At 41.7% G+C, this 21,902-nt stretch overlaps 1 protein-coding gene and 1 long non-coding RNA gene across 20 annotated transcripts in view; one reads left to right on the forward strand and one right to left on the reverse strand.

Annotated features, from left to right (window-relative positions):
- Window positions 1-21,902, reverse strand: part of TENM2 (teneurin transmembrane protein 2) — a 745,234-nt gene that overhangs the window by 169,557 nt on the left and 553,775 nt on the right. The window lies entirely within an intron of this gene.
- LOC308581973 lies at window positions 9,844-12,339 on the forward strand. The gene is made up of 2 exons (XR_014005424.1): window positions 9,844-9,950; window positions 12,177-12,339. It is a non-coding gene; the product is annotated as an uncharacterized lncRNA (long non-coding RNA).

Consider the following 21,902-nt stretch of genomic DNA (forward strand, 5'->3'; position numbering starts at 1 on the left):
ACTAGATATATTCATATGCCCCGGCTGCAACAAAACATGTCTCTCTTGTATCAGTCTCTACAGCCACAGCAGAAATTGTAACTCTCTAATGGTTTGACCTCACCCCTAAAGAGGCACTCTTTTATTGTCTTCCAAGACAGACGGATGCCAACAACAATTTATTGCTCTTGATGACTGCAGGTAAGTCAAATGAGTTATTTCTGTCCAAGGGCCCCCCCCCCATGATTCCACATTGCTAATTACATGATTTTACATAGAATTAAACTGTCCCAGAGGCTATTTTCAGAAAACACTATGTTAGTGTGCAACACGGCCAGTGTGTAAAGTTACCATGTGGATATGCCCACAAACACAAATTCTCTACTCTAGCACAGCACACATTCTACACTTGCCTTGAAACATACATAACTTCTAAGGAATTTGCTCATTTTCATATCTAATCTCAAAATTGCTACTATCACAGTCTTTCTCCAAGTGTTATTTTTACCTATGGCCACACATATGTGAAGCTAGGTAGGATTCATAAGCCATTCCTTTGAAGACCTAAAATCTGCCTTTACAAGACAGATGCCTATAGGCAAAGACGATTAATACAAGCATGTTATAGATTCCTTTGCATTTTCATAACTCCTTGTAAGAAATGCAGAATATTTCCTTTAAAAAAGGAAAGTTTAAAGGGGAAATAAATCTGCAGTTGAGCAATATCAACTAAAATGGACCAACCAATTTGTGAAAATTGGGTACAAGTTATAGCTAAAAGATATGGATTTAGACCTAGACTCAAAATGAATATTACAGACATTGATGGATTGGTCTGTGTTAGATGCTAGAGGTTGAAATTTACATCTAAAACAAAGAAGAAATGGCTAATCCCCATTTTTTTGAAATATAAAGTCCAGCTGTTAGGGATCTGCCATCAGCCTGAAATGATAAGTAAGACAGCAGAAGCAAACAAGCCAACATTTGGAAAATATTGCATAAGCCCTCAAAAACAAAGTCCCTCTTCAGCTGGTAGGGCCAGGCGATATCTGGTTTTCAATATTGTGATATATCAGCAGCTAAATACTGCAATATACTGATATATCATAATGTCTGGAATTTATTTGGCTGCTTCTTTCTTCCGCAGGCAATGTATTGCCAGTTCAAATTGTCTGAAACCAGTATCGCAATCTGAGCGCCATACTGGTTTCAGACATTTTATCAATATATCGCCAAGCACTACTGGATGTAGATCATGCTCTTGAACAGTTAAATTTATCGTTCTTCCAAGGTACATAAAACACAAGAGAAGCTATGTTGGTCCCCTAAGAAAAATGCCAACAGTTGGGCAATACCTTTATTTAGAGTAACAAAAAGAGTTACTCCACAAAAGTCCACAAGAGTTACTGTCACAAAAGAGTAGGTAAGCACACTAGGAGTAGAGGAGCCATGCCCAAGGAATAAGGAGGCACATTGGACAAATTTTCTAGAAACATGGAAGTTGTTATGAAGTCACCAATTGTATCATCTTCTGGTTCTGTAAAGATGAGCTGGTTTGGTGTCTTCAGAACAAGAAGGAAGGAAGGAAGGAAGGAAGGAAGGAAGGAAGGAAGGAAGGAAGGAAAGTGGTGTGTCCAGTGGTGAACTGATACCACCAACTGCCAACTGTTCCAACAAAATCATTCAGTGTTGCCACCACAAGCAATTTTAACAATGTCAGATAGGGCCGAAACTATTCCTTTACCTTAAGTAAATTCAGGATACTATTAAGTTCTAGAGCTGCAAGGCACAGTCTGAGTGGGACCCAGGAGCAGATGACAGCTGACACATAGAAGTCTGCTGCATCCAGTGAAATATTTACAATTTAAATTGAAAAAGCAAGCCTGAGCCTGCAGCACAGCTATCCTGGGCTTAAAAGGCTAGATATCACAAAATATATTATTTACACAGTTGGAATACAATATATATGCTTCATAAAGTGCAGGTGAAGCTCTACGTGCACAGAGTATACACTGAAACATGAAGACCTCTACCAAGTGCTATTTTTCTAGAAAAAGAGGCTCTGGAACTCAACATGAACAACCTCCCTTGTTCTCTTATAATGACAATGGCACCCACCTGAGAGGTGCCAGAACTCAGTTCTTGTGAGTTCTGGTTGAAAAAAGAGCCCAGTCTCTCTCTTTTTTTCATACCAGTGCCAGATTGTTAAATGCCCTAAGTATAAAGAGGACAGATTTGTTTCTTTAATTTCAAAGTGATTGCCATTTGAACCATTCTTCTTCTTTACACCAGCTATTTTCTCTGCAGCAGGTTATAAGTGCATTAAGAAACATAGGCGCTAATACTTCAATCTATATGCAGTTTTCTTTCACAAAAATTCCTGACAGATTTCAAAGGGGGTGTTGCAGCCAAGAAATGAAGAACCAAGCCTACAGGGTTTGGCTTCACTTTGGGATGAACTGTGCTCGCAATTTTAGGAGGCTGCTAAATAAGCAAACTGCAAGACTGCTACCCCTCTAAGTGACTCCCCAACCTTGTAAATTGTAAGACTGTGATCAAAAGATATCTTGTGATTGGAGCAAGGGGGACAGCTAGATAACTCATTGGCCTTGGTGATGTTGCCATTGCGTATGTATGCACTGAGCACTGTGCAAATTATATCTTGGGTGAGCCAGATTAGCACTGAGTACAGTCATACCTCAGGTTACAGATGCTTCAGGTTGTGTGATTTCGGGTTGTGCACCGCGCCGAACCCAGAAGTACCGGAATGGGTTACTTCCAGGTTTCGGCGCTTGCGCATGCGCAAAAGTGCTAAATCACGCTTTGCGCATGCACAGAAGCGTCGAATCGCAACCTGTGCGTTCGCAGACACAGCGCTGTGGGTTGTGGGTGCTGCGGGTTGCGAACGTGCTTCCCGCACGGATCACGTTCGCAACCCGAGCGTCCACTGTATTTGATTTTCCTAAGATGTATGATCTTTACACATCTTTCAGCCGATTCCCTGGTGGCCCGCTGGAATGTGGAGTTAACCAGGGCTATTGACTGTTTGGCTCCGAAGCGCCCTCTCCGATTGCATGGAGCCCGGACAGCCCCGTGGTTTTCCACGGATCTGAGGGCAATGAAACAATCGTTGAGACGGCTAGAGCGCCGGTGGCGGATAACTCATTCCGAATCTGACCGGACACAGGTTAGAGCTCAACGTCGAGCCTACCAAGTGGCGATAGCGATGGCGAAGAAGAATTTCTTCACCGCCTCTATTGCATCTGCAGAAAACAGCAGCAGGAGACTTTTTCAGGTGGTTCACAATTTAGCGGAACCACCTGCAACATCGGGGCCCAGTACGGGCCACATGTTCTCCTGCAATGATTTTGCAAAGTTTTTTGCAGATAAAATCGCCCAGATTCGGGAAGAAGTAGACTCCACCGTGGGAGCAGGGCCGGGGCGGGAGAGTGCTAGAGTTCTGTCTAGTCAAGTTGAGTGGGATCAATTTCAATCTGTTTCCTCCGAGGATGTGGACAGGCTGCTTGGACGAGTGAAACCAACCACCTGTCTCCTGGATCCTTGCCCATCCTGGCTTATAAAAGCTAGCCGGGAAGGACTGGGCGATGGGCTTCATGGGGTGGTGAATGCTTCCCTCCGTGAGGGAGCCTTCCCAGACCCGCTGAAAGAGGCGGTTATTAAACCGCTTCTTAAAAAACCATCTTTAGATGCGGCCACGATGGCCAACTATCGCCCAGTCTCAAATCTTCCATTCCTGGGCAAGGTGATTGAGCGAGTGGTTGCTGAACAACTCCAGGCACGCCTGGAAGAAGCGGACCATTTGGATCCCTTCCAGTCGGGATTCAGGCCTCATCATGGGACTGAAACTGCCTTGGTCGCACTGGTTGATGATCTCCGGCGGGCTAGGGACAAAGGTGAGAGCTGTTTCCTAGTTCTGCTGGATCTCTCAGCGGCGTTTGATACCATCGACCATAGCATCCTTCTGGACCGTCTTGGGGGGCTGGGAGCTGGGGGCACTGTTATACAGTGGTTCCGCTCCTTCCTCCTGGGCCGTGTTCAGAAAGTGGTGGTGGGGGATGAGTGTTCAGACCCTTGGGCCCTCACTTGTGGGGTGCCTCAGGGTTCTGTCCTCTCCCCCATGCTTTTTAACATCTATATGAAGCCGCTGGGAGAGATCATCAGGAGGTTTGGGCTGGGTGTTCATCAGTATGCGGATGACACCCAGCTCTACCTCTCTTTTAAATCAGAACCAGTGAAGGCGGTGAAGGTCCTGTGTGAGTGTCTGGAGGCGGTTGGAGGATGGATGGCGGCTAACAGATTGAGGTTGAATCCTGACAAGACAGAAGTACTGTTTTTGGGGGACAGGAGGCGGGCAGGTGTGGAGGATTCCCTGGTCCTGAATGGGGTAACTGTGCCCCTGAAGGACCAGGTGCGCAGCCTGGGAGTCATTTTGGACTCACAGCTGTCCATGGAGGCACAGGTCAAATCTGTGTCCAGGGCAGCTGTTTACCAGCTCCATCTGGTACGTAGGCTGAGACCCTATCTGCCTGCGGACTGTCTCGCCAGAGTGGTGCATGCTCTGGTTATCTCCCGCTTGGACTACTGCAATGCGCTCTACGTGGGGCTACCTTTGAAGGTGACGCGGAAACTACAACTAATCCAGAATGCGGCAGCTAGACTGGTGACTGGGAGCGGCCGCCGAGACCATATAACACCGGTCTTGAAAGACCTGCATTGGCTCCCAGTACGTTTCCGAGCACAATTCAAAATGTTGGTGCTGACCTTTAAAGCCCTAAACGGCCTCGGTCCAGTATACCTGAAGGAGCGTCTCCACCCCCATCAGTCTGCCCGGACGCTGAGGTCCAGCGCCGAGGGCCTTCTGGCGGTTCCCTCACTGCGAGAAGCAAAGCTACAGGGAACCAGGCAGAGGGCCTTCTCGGTAGTGGCGCCCGCCCTGTGGAACGCCCTTCCAGCAGATGTCAAAGCGATAAACAACTACCTGACATTCAGGAGACATCTTAAGGCAGCCCTGTTCAGGGAAGTTTTTAACGTGTGACATTTTACTGTATTTTTGGTTTTTATGGAAGCCGCCCAGAGTGGCTGGGGAGGCCCAGCCAGATGGGCGGGGTATAAATAATAAATTATTATTATTATTATTATTATTATTATTATTATTATTATTATTATTATTATTATTATTATTTTGCTCACACAATGTATAAGGGTTCTGAGAATATGCCTAATCATAGGTTCTGTGATTGGTTTCATAGGTTATGTGATTCTGAGGGTTCATGGCACTGGGTAATCAGGAGAGACTGGAGATTCTGCTGGTTTACCGCCCGAGTCTGATCTCAGAAGCAGTGTTGAAAACTCCCAAACTGCTGGTTCTGGGAGACTTCAACATGAGGTGGTTGGCTCTGGGGTGGCTCAAGACTTTATGGCTACCATGAGAACCATGGGGCTGTTCCAACATGTCACTGGCCCAATGCATATCCCAGATCAGACTCTGGATCTTGTATGGGTGGGATGGGAAGGGACTGGATGGGAAGAGGGTGATCTGAAGGTGGGGGATATAGGACATCTATCCCTTGTCATGGTCAGATCACTTCCTATTGTGCTTTACATTTTCAGTACTCTGTCCATCCTGGACCTATTGGGATGGTCCGCCCTGAGAGGCTGATGGATCCAATAGGCTTCCAGAAGACTCTGGGGGTTTTTCTGACTGATATGATATGACTTGCCCTCCTGTTGAGACCCTGGTTAATTGTATCCATACGGCTTGGCCATCAACACAATTGCTCCTGAGTGCCCTCTCCTGCTTTGTGGAGCCCAATTGGTTCTGTGGTATACTCCCAAGCTTAGGGCAAAGAAGCAAGCTGGGAGACGGCTTGAACACAAGTGGAAGAAAACTCCAGATGAATACAACCAAACCATGGTGAGTGCACATTTTGGAGCTCACTCAGTGACAGTGAAGGCAACAAAGAAGGCATACTTTAAGCTTCAATTGCATCCTCACTATGCCACCCAGCAGAGCTTTTCTGGGTAGTGCAGAGTGACACAGAATGCCTTCTGCCAGCTTTGGCTGGTGGCCCAGCTATGCCCTATCTTGACAGGGTTGGCCTAACTTCTGTGGTATACATTCTGATAACCTCTAAGCTGGATTACTGTAATGTGTTATGTGTAGGGCTGCCTCTGAAGTCGGTTTGGAAACCTCAGCTGGTGCAAAATGCAATAGCCAGGCTGCTAACTAGAGCAAGACGGTTTGAGTATATAACACCAATCCTGGCACAATTGAACTGACTGCTGATTAGTTTCTGGGCCCAATTCAAAGTGCTGCTTTTGACCTATAAAGTCATATATTGCTCAGGATTTCAGGATCGCCTCTCTCCACAGACCCTGCACTTGTCACATGACTCCTTTCTCTATGCCCCCCACCCCAGAGAAGTTTGGAGGGTGGCAAAAAGAGAACAAGCCTTTTCTGTGATGACTCCGATTGTGGAAGCCTCTCCTCAGAGAGGCTTGCCTGGCACCATGCCAGGAAAAAACATTCCTCTTTACCCAGGCTTATGGCTATTAAACAATCTATGTCCTATGAAAGTGTGGGGGAAAGGATTGTTATTATGATGACTATTTTACTAGTAGGCTGTCAGCTGTCAGTATGTTTTTTATTATGATTTTATCATTGATGTTTTGTAATGTGCTTCTAATGTTGTACACCGCTCTGAGATGGTATATTATTATTATTATTATTATTATTATTATTATTATTATTATTATTACTATTATTATTATTAACAGGTTCTCTGAAACAATACCAAAATATATACATTTTTAAAAGCAAGCCTTGGAATCATAGGGAGTGTGGTTATGTGTGGGTGGAGAGGCATTGTAGAAGCATATATGATAAATACAAGAGAGGGAACAAGAAGGTTGCTGACTGAGTAAATGTAAATAAGAATGTAGCAGGCATGTAACAAAATACTTTAAACACATCCTTTGTAAGGCACCCTTATATATGACGTAGCTGTCACAAACAGTGTCGAATGCTGTAATTGAAAAGATATCTGAACAATTATCAGGCAGACACTGTAACATTACTCTTGGCAGAATGAAAGCACTGATACTGCACATCAAGCTGGTGCAGTGAAAAATAAGATAGGATTACACATAATATTGTCCCAATATTTTTAGTCTTCTTTTTCACTGAAAGTAATATATTGCAGATGTACTAGCATTAACACATTTGTCTCCATTTCCTGACAATTCTAAAGCTAATGGATTCTAGGATGAAGATGTGACGAAATCAATAAAGAGCACATTTTAAAGACTACATATGATGTAACACTTGCTTCTGGGTTTAAAAAACAGTGTGGTTTTTGTCATATCTACAGATATGCTATGCTGGAATCCCACACCTACCCCACATAGAAATATCAGTGAAAGGTACAACTCTATGATTCTATGTGAACAGTATTGGTTGTCAGCTGGCAGAATGGGAAATTTCAGGCTCACAGAGGTCTATGGAAAACCCATAATAAGGTTACTGTTATTTCCCTCTCCTACAATTTTTACCCATATACTTGCTATCTGCCTGCCACACTCTAAGTCATGATTCTTTTCACTAGTGTACACATCATTTACATATAATGCTTCTCCTCCACCCTTCCTATTCCTATTTCTTTTGAGCACGTTGTATCCCTCAATTTCTACATCCCATTCATGAGTTTCATCCCACTAGGTTTCTGTAATACCTATTACATGTTATGCGCCATCCTGTATTAAGAGCCCTGCCCCATAAACTAAGAAGTCCTGAACATTATAACCTTCTCCTATAGGGAAATTGCTGCATCCTCCCACCCTACCTAGATCATTTTGGCTGACTTTTCTGGATCTTTTCTACCTCTACAATATCATTTCTGAGGTGCGGTCACCAGAACTGTACACAGCATTCCATGCAAGGTCACACCAAAGGTTTTCACAAAAGCATTAGAATATTGGAAGTTTTCAGTCCTTTTCCTAATGATCCCTAACTATGGAATTCACCTTTTTCACAGGTGCTGCACATTGGGTTTGTGTATCACTGAACTATCCACCACAAACACAATATATTTTTTCCTGGTCTGCACCACCAGTATAGACCCCAACTGTGCATCTATATGTGAAGTTTATGGCTTTATTTTATTGCCTCAGTGTGGATCACTTTATGCTTGCAGCTCTATTGTTCAGTTTTGTAATGTCTCTGGACAAAGAAGTCAAAACTTAATGCTGGTAATCGAAAATGAGTAATATGAAGAGAAAGCAATTGTCTGATCACAGCAAGTCAACTTTAACTTTTGTAATTAATGCATGTTGTACTGTTAATTAAATTGTATCACATCAAATTTAATTCCCTTGCATGAAAATTGGTGCCTCACTATGGACAATTCAGAGAAAATTGTCTTGGCCCACTGCTCAGTATTATCTAAAGCTTTCACTGTGCTTGGCAAGACTTGCAGGGGGGGGGGGAACGTTTTCAGATGTTGTGTTACTTACATGAGCATTATCCTTACAGTGCATTACAAAATTCTGAATAATAAAAAAGCAAAATTCCAGCAATATCTAAGACTTTAGAGACAAAATTCACAAGAAGCAGTTGCAAAGAAGTCTCAGTTCATGCCAGGCAACATATTTACAGAAGATTGGCTTGAAATATATTTGCATCTCTGGCATGGTAAAACATTAATGGTAGGTAATAATTTATTCTGTCTTTCATACCTTCTTAAACTCATAGAAATGGAGAGCAATTAACTGAAGTCAAGGAAGCAGTTGCTCAGAGATGTAGCACAGCATAATGTCTACAGTAGGAGTAAAAAAACCCGTCAAGTTCGTAATTTTTCTCATTGTCCCTCTACAATACTTTAAAATTTGGCTACTGACAGACACACACACAACTTCTGAACTGGGAACTATGGTGAATGGTTTGTAAATAGGCCAAGATCCAGAAGCCATATTTAAATATGGCATCCAAATCTGGTTTGTTTGGAACACATTCACCATAGTTCCCACTGCAGATGTAAAAGGAAGCCATGATTAATTGCAGCTTCCTGGTTTGTTTTGCAAAAAGATTGGTGTACCCACAGTGTATCCATATCCTGGTTTATTAAGTCAGGATTTGATCAGCCAAACGGGCCACTAAATTAAGACATCAGTTGTAAAATGACTGCAAATGTGTTTTGTAGAATATGGCTTCAGAAATCACTGCACCATTAAATCAAAACCTGGTCTTGTGTATATCGAAGTGTACCATCCATTTCAGTGACAAATAAGTTCCCCATTAATGTATCCTTTTGATTGCAGGAACACTGTTTAGAGTACCTATCTCTATTGTAAAAATCACAGTTTCCTTTTGCCTCCTATTTGCTAGCATTAATCACAAACAGCATGGTTCCATGTTTAATTTCAATCACAGCATCTATTTCTCTCAGGGAAAAAATTAGGTTCTTATTAAAACATTTAACCTCGGTAGTTTGTATTTCTCCTAATAAGGTGAAGGGTTTTTAAAGGGGGGGAGAGAAATAATTATACTAAAAACTTTACAGCACATCACTTGTGAATTTTGCATCATGTTATTTTTAATTAATGCAGCAATGCCTGGAGACTCATGGGCTCTCCAATTTAATAAATGAAAGGAAGTAAATAAAACAAAACAAATAAAGTGTGGTATCAAAATCTCCCTGGCAGAGGTTCTCTGTGCTACTAAGACTTTAAAAGGATAATGTTAAGAGAATATAATTGTCTCTCCACCCGCTCACTTTTGCATTATGACATCAAAGCAATTGTTTTCTCTATATTTGCAACATTTGATTGTAAAATAGGTCTGCAGCGTTTTGAGTTAAATAACAACACAGGGACAGAGGCAAAGGCTGAACACAACCTAATGGTTTAAGAGGTGGTAAAGCTGGTGAATCAGGCACAGAACCTGAAGGAATCTGGTGAGTGAGGAATACAGCCAAGATGGAATGTTTTGCTGCAACTTTTAACAGCAATGGACTACTCCTCCCCTCCAATTTTGTACCAACAGAGTCTTCCACCTCCACTTCCTTCCTTTTTCTTGGTCTAGGAAAGGAGAAGGGAGAAAGTCTTGTGAGTGGGCAGAAGATGGCAGGTCTGACCAGGCAGGAAGACTGCCACCTGTAGTCACTGATGCCAGATTCAAGGACTCCCAAAGTGCATAGCCTGGGGCAGTTGTCAATATCTGCCTCCTTCTCTAGGGACAGCCCTGGCTCCAACTAGCTTTTCGTTTAAGAGTTAACTAATCAGTTTAAAAATATATCCCATGCTAAGAGCAGCCTGTTCTTCCATGTTTTCTAATCTCCATAAACAGATCAAAAAAGAGAAAACAAGCCCAAAGGAAGCAAACTTCAAATGTTGCAATCGGCATTTACACTTAAAAAAATATTTTATGCCAGTTTCTTTGCTGGCCAAAATGAGAATTTATATGATCACCAACAATTATTTTTTGACATTTCCACAGAATGAAGTATATTAAGAATTTTCAGAGGCCTACATAAAACTTTAGTGGGCAGCTTTTTCATGCTGTTCATTTCTAAAGTTTTGGCTTTATGTGTAAAATAAGTATATGGTAACTTTGGTAACTTTGGATATATAACAGATACGTAATGGTAAATAATATTTTTCTTTGAATATGGAACCCATGGAGGGAAGGAAGGAGGTCCGAAGGTTTGAAAGAACCTTTTATTTTAATATTTTGAAATGGTTAAAGATAAAATGTATAAAATTATGTAAAACCTATAAACATTTTTTATAAAAAATAAGTAAATTGTAAAACTCTTGAACTGCTGAATTGTGAGGATTTCACAGCGACTCTGGGTTAACACATGGTTAACACCCCTGTGACTATTTAGCTCGGAAAAGACCAGAGGAGGCAGTAAGAATCTTTTATTGGTTAATTGTAAATCCCATTCTTTATATTAGAAGTAATCAATAAAGTATTTTCCATTGAACTGATTTCATCCAAGTTCAATAATGTGTTACTTTTAACACAACATTATTGTTATTAAACTAAGAGCAGCCATTTAAATTTCACTGCAAAACACAGCTAAAATAGAAAAAGCAAGAAAATATATCCCAGTATTAATTAACTGTACTCTTCAGTCAATTAACTGCAAATTCAATAATTTGTTTAACGGCATCATATGGCATGTACAGCTCAATTTCTTTTTTCAGTTCAATATCAATCAGCAAAAGATGCTTAAACACACACACACATATTTACATGTCATTATGCTAGTATGGGTTAAGTAGCCTTTCAGGTCACTGCAAATTCAATCAAAAGCTTATTGCTTTCAGTGCATAAGTGGTCTGCAAAGCAATATATTAATATGAGGCTTGCCCTGAAGAACTTGACTATTTGTGCTTTTGGGTAGATTATTTCCAGGATCCACCCTCTTGTCGACATAAGTATTTTCAAGTGATTTTGACCACCCTTACCCATGTTGATCACAGCAGGGCAATAGATTCCTTCTACAGTTTCTCTAGAGCTATTCATATAAATCTCATCACACACTGGGAATGGCATGTAACCTTTCTTGCCACAACAAGGAGAGTAAAACAACATCTAGGGATTAGTAGGAAGTAGGAAATGAGAACTCCTGAATCCTGTGCTGCCTAATGTAAAGAATAACAGTAAAAACTCACAGTCAAGCTGAGAGAACTCCTTGCAAACAGAATTAAAACTCTTGGGGGCTTATAATACTGTAAATGCAACCATAACCACTTTTAGTCCTAGACAAACATGCCAAAGTGACTGTGGCCAAGATCTGCTTGTATTCTTAATAAACCATATTTATACTATTAAGTGGAATTAATGAGGGAGGCGGGAGGATAATGTTTTAAATAATAATAGAAAGCAAAATGAAACATTTTCCAGAGACACACTCCAGATGAGCAGCAAATTTTGTTCTGTGGGTCAGACATGCAACAGAGGGTTACAGAAAATCATGGGACTTTCCTAATACTGCACAAGTCAAACTAAATCACAGAAGTAATTTGTAATCTCTGCTGCATGTATGATTTTTTTAAACCAAATTTTATTTTATATGTAACAACTCAAGAGAAACACAATAAAAAGGACCACCTGAAGAAGAAAAAAATAAAAACTGCATTTCACTTACTAAAATAACTTTGTTATTTTACAGGGTCACTGTAAGGGCCAGTTTCAAAATCTCAACACAATAAATCCAGATAAGAAGATACATTTCAAGCTAATAATTCCACAAACCAGGTTATGATGCTGGGACTCTATGAAAGGTGTTTTCATTTGCAACATGATCAATAAATACTTGCCATGCAATATTAAAAGTGTCTTTCTTAAGCTGCCCTTAAGGAAGCATACCTTTTGTGACATATTTTCCAGTACTGCCAGACTTTATCATACCAGGCCTTGAGAGAAATGCCCTACAAGTTTTTTTTAATAATTAGTAACCAACATTCAGCCAGCCATAGGGCTAAGAAGGTCTGCACTTGTCATCCTTGTCAGTTGTCTTTAATTTCAGTGAAGATTTTGTTTGGAAAAGAAGCTACTGTGGAACAGTCCCATCAAAGAAGGAAATAGGTCCCGTTCTTATTTCTGTACCACCAACAGGCAGGGAAGCTATTGTAGAGATAGTGGCATAACACTGCAGTAAGACGATCCCACAAACTTCCTGCCCCACTTGACTGCTTCAATTAGTGGAACTGGCACTATTAGTGGAAGTGCCACATAATACCCATTCCACATTGGTAAGAACTTAATCTTTTAGTGTGGCACCACATATACTTTGGAACTCCCTGCCTATTGATATCAAGCAGGTGCCTTCACTGTATTATTTTCTGTACAAGCTAAAAATATTCTTGTTTAGGCAAGCGTATCCAGGTGCTTAGAAATGCTGGTGCCCATTTTAATCTGTTTTAGTATTGTAACATTTTGGAGAAAAAGTTCCTAAGCCGGTGCAATCTCCTCTCCTGCCCTTATTGAAACTGACTGAGACTGCTTTATTTACTTTATTTTATTTTATTTACTGCATTTATAGCCCATCTTTTTCTCCAAGGAGCTAAAGGTAGCATATATGGGTCTCCCCCTCCTCATTTAATCCCAACAACAATCCTGTGAGGGCAATCCATTGAGAAGCAGTGACCAGCCAAAGGTCACTCAGAATGCTGGTCTTTGCCCAAACAAGTGTGAGTAGGGATGGGGCAGGGCCAAGGACTTAAGCCTAGCTGTCTGGCTGGATGCAGAGGAGTGGAGTGATGCACCAGCTAGGGAACCCCCAAGAGAACCCCAGGCGAAGACGGTTCAAGAGTCAGGGGATTGGTGGTGGGACGACAATGCATGGTCAGAGGGAGAAGAGGGAGCAGACTGAGAGGGGGTGGTGTCGGAAGCTGAAGACGTAACAGGGTTTTGGTGAGACAGAAGAGTCTGTGGCAGAGAGCAGTCCAGAATCAGAGGTATAAGCGGGGGGCGGGACGGGGAAGAGGCAGAGATCAGTCAGGCTGCTGAAGAAGTCAGTGGGTCTCCCCCTCCTGCTGAAACCAGCTCCTTTCCCCCTGGTCTCCCAGGATCAGAAAAGGTATGAAGAGGGCAGAGCAGAGACTGACTCATCAACAGAGTCTCAGGTTGCTTGGTAAGGATCTGGGAGTGGAGGAGGCTTAGGCAGCTGTAGGACGGTGGGGATCTTCAGTCCTTGCAGATGCTTCATTGGGGCAAGATCTACTGGGAAGAGTTGCTGTGCTCACTAGGCCTGCTCTCTGGAGCTGTTTGTTTCTTTGAATAAAGAATTAACTTCACTGACATGTGAGTTATTACGGACTTGCTACCAGCACCTGTCCTGACAGTAATGCACATTTCATTTGAATATATTCCATCAACACTCAGGGTGAGATTTGTATCAGGGTAGGTATGGCCCTCTCAGCCACTAGTTAATTGAGACTTACTATACATGATGTTCATTACATTGCTCAAAAATCACATGATGTTTTTTAAATAGGTGCAGGGCTGTAGAGAGATTATTCTTCTTTAAATAGATTTTATGAGGTAAAATTTTGTTTTTAAAGTAATATTTATAGGAATTAATTCTGTATACATTATATTCACTTGCTGCTAGGAGCTGTAAGAAATATAATGTATATTCAATAGTACTGCAGGTGATTGGAGCAGTTGAACTGTGAGTTAACATTCTGTCAAAACAAGAACTGCTTTGAGAGAAAGGTCCTATATATAGCAGACTGAAATTGTGGGACAATTCATCCTAATATAACAAAATATGCTTAAGTCTAATGCATGGAGGGGTTGAGACCATAGACTAAGCTATCTTGCAAGGTTTAGCTAGGTGACATGCCCTAAGCTTGGGAGGAAGGGTTATATCAAAGCCTTTGTTCTCTCTCTCTTTTCCACCATGCAACCAACCAGTAAGGATGTCTGGACTGGTTGCTCCAAGCATAGACTGTGTGGCTTTATTTGTATTTCTATACAAATAATTTAGAAACACTTATTAATTTTGAAACTAAGTTGTACAGTACTGCCTGTCTTTTCATGCTACTGTATGGAAAAGCACATTAATCTTATCTTTGGTAAGTTAAAAATGGTTTTTCTTACAAACTCTTCAAACATGCGGTCTCTTTCTACACTAAGGGGAAATGGGAAACTCTGGAACTAAGGAGGAGATATTTTAAAGGTCTAACAGCCTCTACTTCCACACTCTACTTTGCCACATGTTTTGTGATTTTAAATCTCACCAAAGAGTACTTGCCTCAAACCTGGATCTAGGCACCCAGTTCTTTAGCCAAATTACAAAAAACCCCACTAAAATACCAACAGAAACCTAGTGAGTTTATAACCAGACAGATCATTGGACATTCTGCCTCACCCCATTAGACCAGATTTGTGGCCTGATGCAAGGGGAGAGTTCCACTCAAATTTTAAAATATTAGCTGGAAGGAGAATTTGATTGAGCATAAAAGGCTGGTCAAGTCATTCAGCCTTTGGAGACTGTCCTTGCGGTCAGGTCATCATGTGAAGCAGCAGCAGAATCTGGAAGTGGAAGCAAAAGGCCAGGAAAAGGAGACTGTGGCTTGCAGAGGCTAGGGAAGCCTGAAAGGAGCCAAGAATTGGAATCACAGGTTGTAGTGGAAAGTCTGTGAAGGAATGAAATTATCACAAGAGTGAGACATTGAGGGAACTTAGCAGCCAAGGGTCAGCACCACTTTGCAGTGCCTGAAATAGCAGAAGTTGCTGTGCCCAGATGAAGACTTTGAAGGGGTCTGGTTTGAAGATTGAGTGTCTCTAGAGCATGAGGACCAAATAGAAAACTTGGCAGGTGCAGCCCTCAGTGCCAACTGGTTAGGAGTTAACCAGGTTGGTGGGGGGGGGTAGGGTACTGAGGCTAGGTTTAAATACAGTGAAAAACTCTATTCTAACAGCAGCAGAGGAAGGAAAATTATTTCCAGAGGGTGGTGGTTTAAACATCACTGCATACCCAGTTTACAAAAAAAGACATGATTGGAAGCAACAAAGCTAACATCACGTGTAGATATGATAGTATGGCAACTAAACCAGGAGAAAACCCAGAAAGCCTATAAGGTAAGGAAAAGTAGTCCATTACTAAGAATGTCTCTAATCAGAAATTTTCAAATGTAAGTGTAAAAGGTCAAGTGGAATTCAATCTTGCAATCTTGCACAGAACGAAGAAAATAGCAAACTATGTATATATGAAGACAAAGGCAGAACAAATATGCAGTGGCATACAAGGAATAGAAAGGAGATTACCCGTAAATAGTACATGGCCAAAAAACAACAGCACCCCATAGTCAAGATTTCGCCTCAGTTTTTGAACTCAACAGGCCCGTATTAGAAAGAAGATGGGGATCATATATTTAGTGTATTTTTCATCTTTGTTGGAAGCTGCCCAGAGTGGCTGGGGAAACCCAGCCAGATGGGCGGGGTACAAATAATAAGTTGTTGTTGTTGTTGTTGTTGTTGTTGTTGTTGTTGTTGTTGTTGTTGTTGTTGTTGTTGTTGTTATTAGACTATGAGTGTTAGCAATTATGATGTTGTGAAGACAGCTCTTCATGTTTTCAATAAATGGAGTAAGAGTAAACCTGGGAGTTTAACTTCAGTGGTGACTAAAGCCCCAGAAGCAATTGTAACAAAGGAGTGAGAAAAAACAGAAATGTGTGAAATCATCACCTGCTTTCTGTGAGCCTTTTAAGTGCACACAAGCAGAATGCACATTAATTTACAAATCTGTTGTTTATAAAATGTTAGACACTGGACATACACCATGGTGTAAACAGGGCAATTCAAGCTAAAGGAAAGGAAAGTAACTGTTTCTGTATTTCTGAGAACTAATAGCTGTTTCTTGCACAGCTTCATTGTTTCACTATTATCTGTTAATACAACAGCAGACAAAGTGCAGCTGTGGTCCTCAGCATATTCGGCATTTCTTGTCTGAGCATAATCCCTCAGGTAATGAAAAACCCATTTCTATTTCCACATCCTCACTACTCTTCATAGTGAAGGCCCTTGCAGCCTGTTTCCCATTTATTGAAGCTTATTCCTCATCCAAGCTGTCTGGTTAGTATTAAAGAATTAGCTTTTAAAATGCTGCTTTGCCAATATTTATTTTAGGATTTTTCCGATAAATTCCTGAGATTTAAAACTATCAAGAACCCAAATATTCTAAACCTAAATATCTGATCCACACCAGAGAACTCTAGTGACTTTTAAATACCATTTAGGTTTGTAAAGAAATGGATTACGTATACCATATTTTAAAATCAAGAGTTAACAAGATAAGATTAGGCTCAAAAATTGAAGCTACTATATACTCATGTTAGAGTAAGAATAATCTTCAAGCCTCTGAATATTTACAACAGGCAGGTCCACAAAGGGCCGTCTGCCTTTATAGCATTCTGAACACTGTTGGAAATGGCTTTGTCCTGATTCCTTTAATCTTGTAATAATGGTTACTATACAAAGAAACTGAGTGCAACAGTACATAATTGTTGCCTTGAACATTCTTAAAGGTTGCGGTTTTATAACTCTTTTAAGATCCTTTTTCTGTTTTCTTCCTCTTTTGTGCACTCACATTACAATTATGCCTTTATATCAGTGGTATCTCTTGGCCCTCCAGATGTCGCAGGACTTAAACTTCTATCAACCCCAGCCAGCATGGTCAATCATCAGGAGCGGTGTGAGTTGTAGATCAACAAATCTGGAGAGGTACAGGTTCTGCATGGTAAAATGGATCATTTTCATCTTCTATTTGATGTTTACTCAACCCACCCCTGCATAGTCCCAAATGTGCACTAGGGCAGTTGAATAGTGACCAATGTAGCATTTGTAAACTTCTTGACATAATATTTTGTTTTAGCGAATAAATGCCTCCATTTGTACATGTGGTCAGCACCAAGTCCACATGGGAAGTTGTAATGCCCACAGGAATTTACACAGAGCTATGGCAACACCCTGATATTTATTTCTTTTCAACCCAATGTTTATCACTGCATTTATCATGTCATTTTGTTGTTTAGTCGTGTCTGACTCTTCGTGACCCCATGGACCTGAGCACGCCAGGCACTCCTGTCTTCCACTGCCTCCCGCAGTTTGGTCAAACTCATGCTGGCAGCTTCAAGAACACTATCCAACCATCTCGTCCTCTGTCGTCCCCTTCTCCTTGTGCCCTCCATCTTTCCCAGGGAGTCTTCTCTCTTCTCATGAGGTGGCCAAAGTATTAGAGCCTCAGCTTCACGATCTGTCCTTCCAGTGAGCACTCAGGGCTGATTTCCTTAAGAATGGATAGGTTTGATCTTCTTGCAGTCCATGAGACTCCCAAGAGCACCATAATTCAAAAGCATCAATTCTTCGGCGATCAGCCTTCTTTATGGTCCAGCTCTCACTTCCATACATCACTACTGGGAAAACCATAGCTTTAACTATACGGACCTTTGTTGGCAAGGTGATGTCTCTGCTTTTTAAGATTCTGTCTAGCTTTGTCATTGCTTTTCTTATCATATCATATCATATCATATCATATCATATCATAGAAGTCCCATTTTTAAAAGAGGATTTCATACTACTGAACATCATATAATTTGTTATCACCTGGTTAGCAAATTTTCTTTTCAATTTCCCAGTCTCAAACGCAACATTAACAAAATTGTCAACTGGTACCAGTACTTCAGTGACTATTTCTGTGTTTGCCCTTTATTTCAACATAATCACATTTCCCATAGGGTCTTTATTTACTATGTTTGTGTTGTTTGTTGTAATTTATGAAATAAAAAAACATTTCTTGTTAGTTCACCAGATGAGAAAGCAAACGATCAATACAATAAAGCACAATTAACTTATTCCTTTTTTTCTTGGAGAACTTTATGGGGGAGGGAATAGAGAACATCTGAATCATCTTGCATGTCACACTTCTGATTGTTTTATTCATGTGTAAAGAGTCTGTAGGTTGACATTTTCAGGGAATTACCCACTGTTATTATATGCTATTGTACTACAATATTAAGGGCTCTGAGAGACACATCAACAGCAGCAACACAGTAAGGAAGTCCTGGTCAATGTGGGACTAACATTTAGCTGCTTCAAAAGTCATGTCTAGGCCAAGAGACTCAACTGCAGAATGACATTTGTTGGAACATCAGGGAACAAGGATAAAACCTTATATACACCGTTGCCTTTCTTTAGTGACTATCTATAAATTGGATCCTCCTAACTGAGGGTCCATGTTGCGCATGGGCCATAGGCGTCACCCCCCCATCCATGGGAGGGGTAGGGGATGAACCTGAGCCATGCGATGGCCCCATGATCGCGTGTTGGCTTATTGGCCAATCAGGAGTGGTGGTGCGATCGAGTGGGGCCTTTAAAAGGTAGCGGTGCGTCGCTGGGGAGTTTACCTTGCTTCACGCCGCTGAACACCCACCCACGCGCCCTGGTGTTTTAGGTTTGCTTTGGCCTTGCTCTTGACTTTGGTTCGTTACCTTTTTTGGAATAGAGGCCAGGTAGGAATTTTTCCCATTTGGCAGATTGACATGGGCCTTTTGGTTTTCGCCTACCTCTTAGCAATTATCACAACTTTGTAAGGTTTGGTGGTTAGGCATTGGCTTAGTGAGTTGGGGGGGGAGGTGTGGCCATCACCTGCCCCTCCAGGTACAAGGGTATTCAGGTAAAGGAATCCGTGGGTTTGGATTTCGTCCGAAGTCTGCTTGGGAGGCTAGGGCCATGCCAGGACCCAGCAGGAACCCCAGGGTGAGCTTCAGTTGGTCACCGTTGACGGAGCTCCCTCTTTTGGTGGCTTACCCTTCCAGACTTCCTGCAAGGCAGGTAGGAGTCAGATATAGTTATTACCAATGCCTAAGCCAATACCACTCACATTGCTGTAATCAATAAAGTTGTGGCCTAAATTTTGCCCATTAACCTTTAAACTAAAATTCTGTCCAGATGTGTTTCCATTTTCTTAGGGGTGCGCAACTGGAAGTAAGTTGTGAGAGAGGAGAGAGTTATACTTTATAAATGTATACAAATATGTATATGAACAATTTGGGGGGAATTAGGTTGAAAATGATAGAATAGGCTTTAGCCACAACTATAGTATGTTATGTCTAAGAGACGCAGGTGGCACTGTGGTCTAAACCACTAAGCCTTGGGCTTGCTGATCAAAAGGTTGGTGATTTCGAACCCCCACAATGGGGTGAGCTTCCGTTGCTCGGTCCCAGCTCCTGCCAACCTAGCAGTTCGAAAGCACACCAAAAAAAGTGCAAGTAGGTACCACTCTGGCGGGAAGGTAAATGGCGTTTCCGTGCGCTGCTCTGGTGTCAGTGTTCCGTTGCACCAGAAGCGGCTTAGTCATGTGGCCACATGATCCAGAAAAACTGTCTGTGGAGCGGACAAACGCCGGCTCCCTCAGCCTGTAGAGTGAGATGGGCGCCACACACCCAGAGTCGTTCGCGACTGGACTTAACTGTCAGGGGTCCCTTTACCTATGTTAAGTCTGATTGATTTCTGTGGGACTCATTGTGACTAATTTTGGCTGGACTGTGTGGCCTGCAATTTATTCCAAAACTGAGTGTAAAAGTTCTTATTTTTAAAAAAAATTGTAGCATGTTTTTGAGTGAGGTTAGCTAAAATAATAAAATGAATAAACAAAAAATAATAAACTTTGAATTAGGGGAAACAGAAGAACACAACTGATATAGAGAAAGTCAGAACATTAAGAAATGTAGCATTTCATAAAAGATACTGGAGGCTTTTAGTTTCCATAGAAATATCTTGAAGTGCACATACTCAAGACCAAATAGTTTACTTGACATATAACATTTGTGAGGAGCATCTTTTTTCTTCTCCTCTTGTAGTAAACATAAAGACCAAACATTTCAAAAACCCGCTTTGCTGTAGTTTCCTTCAAGGTTATAAACAATATGTTTCCACTTCAAGTTATATTTAAAGCATAATGTTTTAGCTTATGTCCACGCCAGCGCCTAACTACTTCCTACAACAGAACACATTAGTGCTCAAGTGCAGTACCTATATTAGCAACGGGCCAATTGACCTTTCAGAAAGTCTCTTCTAATCCAAATCAACTTGAGCAAAGCAAATAAATATCAAGTAAATAGAGTATGTGTACCCAGCAGGCAAATGGAAACCTATCTCACCATATTCTGCTGGGGGTGGGGAGAGAATAGTAAGTCAAGAAGTTTCTACTTCCTGTAAGTTTCTTAGAAAAGGCCTACTGGAAACCAGAGATCTTAGCAAAGATGAATTATCATAGTACAAGAAAACATTCTACCCAGATAAAACTACTCAACAAGAAGGAGAAGCAGGGCAAGTGAATTGTACAGTCTTGAGAAAATCCCAAGGACCAAATAGAGAGGCATGGTAGGCCACATTCGCCGCCCAGGCCTCAGATTCCCCATTAGGCAGAATTAGGTGACTGCCTCAACTGGCAGAAGCTTCGGGGTGGGGGTGGGGGTTGATGGCAATTCCTTGACTGCACCCTTCTGTGGAAAGAGACTCTCCTCCTGCAAGAGAGGGGAGTGGTTGTGGACGGGAGCCGGACTCCACCTCAAGCAGGGGGCATTAGCCCCCTGCCTCCCACTCACCTGGCTGGCGCCCACGCCCACGGGCAGGCACCCAACCAGGTGCCTGTGAGGGGGCGTGTTTAGCAGCCTAAATTGCTGCGGCACCAGCCTTCCGGCCTCACTTTTCGTCGCTCCCCTCTCAACTACAAGAGCAAGACCACAGCTTTAACAAAATGACAGCCCAAACAGGAAGACACATGGGAGCAATGGTACTGCTTTGAAGTGTTCCAGATCCATTTCCTGTTCTCCCAATGAGCAGGGCAGCTGTGGGCAAAATTGCAAAGAAGTACAATAATGATTTAGTCCTTAGTCCTAGAATCTAGTAAGCCTTTAAGCCCAACAGTCGGAATCGCATAATTTCAATGTTTTAACCATATTAGGGAACATGTATAGTTAGTAAACAAATTGCTAGTTTTGTGAGAAATAACACTTCACTGAAGTGGATAACGCTTTGGCCAAGAGCTCACCTTTGGCAATCTTCTAGAACATGTTGCATATGTAGCAGTTCTTTCTAGCTAGAGTGAAACTGAAACCTGACATTTACAGTACCAGATAGAAGTGTTCTGGAATGTCCTGGCTGTGTCTGTAGTACAACAGTTTTGGAAATCTGTAGGAGAGCATCCCACCAATCTCTTGTCATACTAACAATCTTGTTATCAACTAACAATCAAAAGTGCTAAAATTTTAGCTACATTGGCAACAGGATGTTGGCTAGAAGCAACTGCTTTTCTGAAGCTAAAACTTACAATTTTGTTCTAGGAGTTACTTGATCACAATATAGAACTATTTGTTTATTCCTTATG

This window comes from Podarcis bocagei, assembly GCF_964188305.1.
Source record: "Podarcis bocagei genome assembly, chromosome: 2".
Taxonomy (NCBI): domain Eukaryota; kingdom Metazoa; phylum Chordata; class Lepidosauria; order Squamata; family Lacertidae; genus Podarcis; species Podarcis bocagei.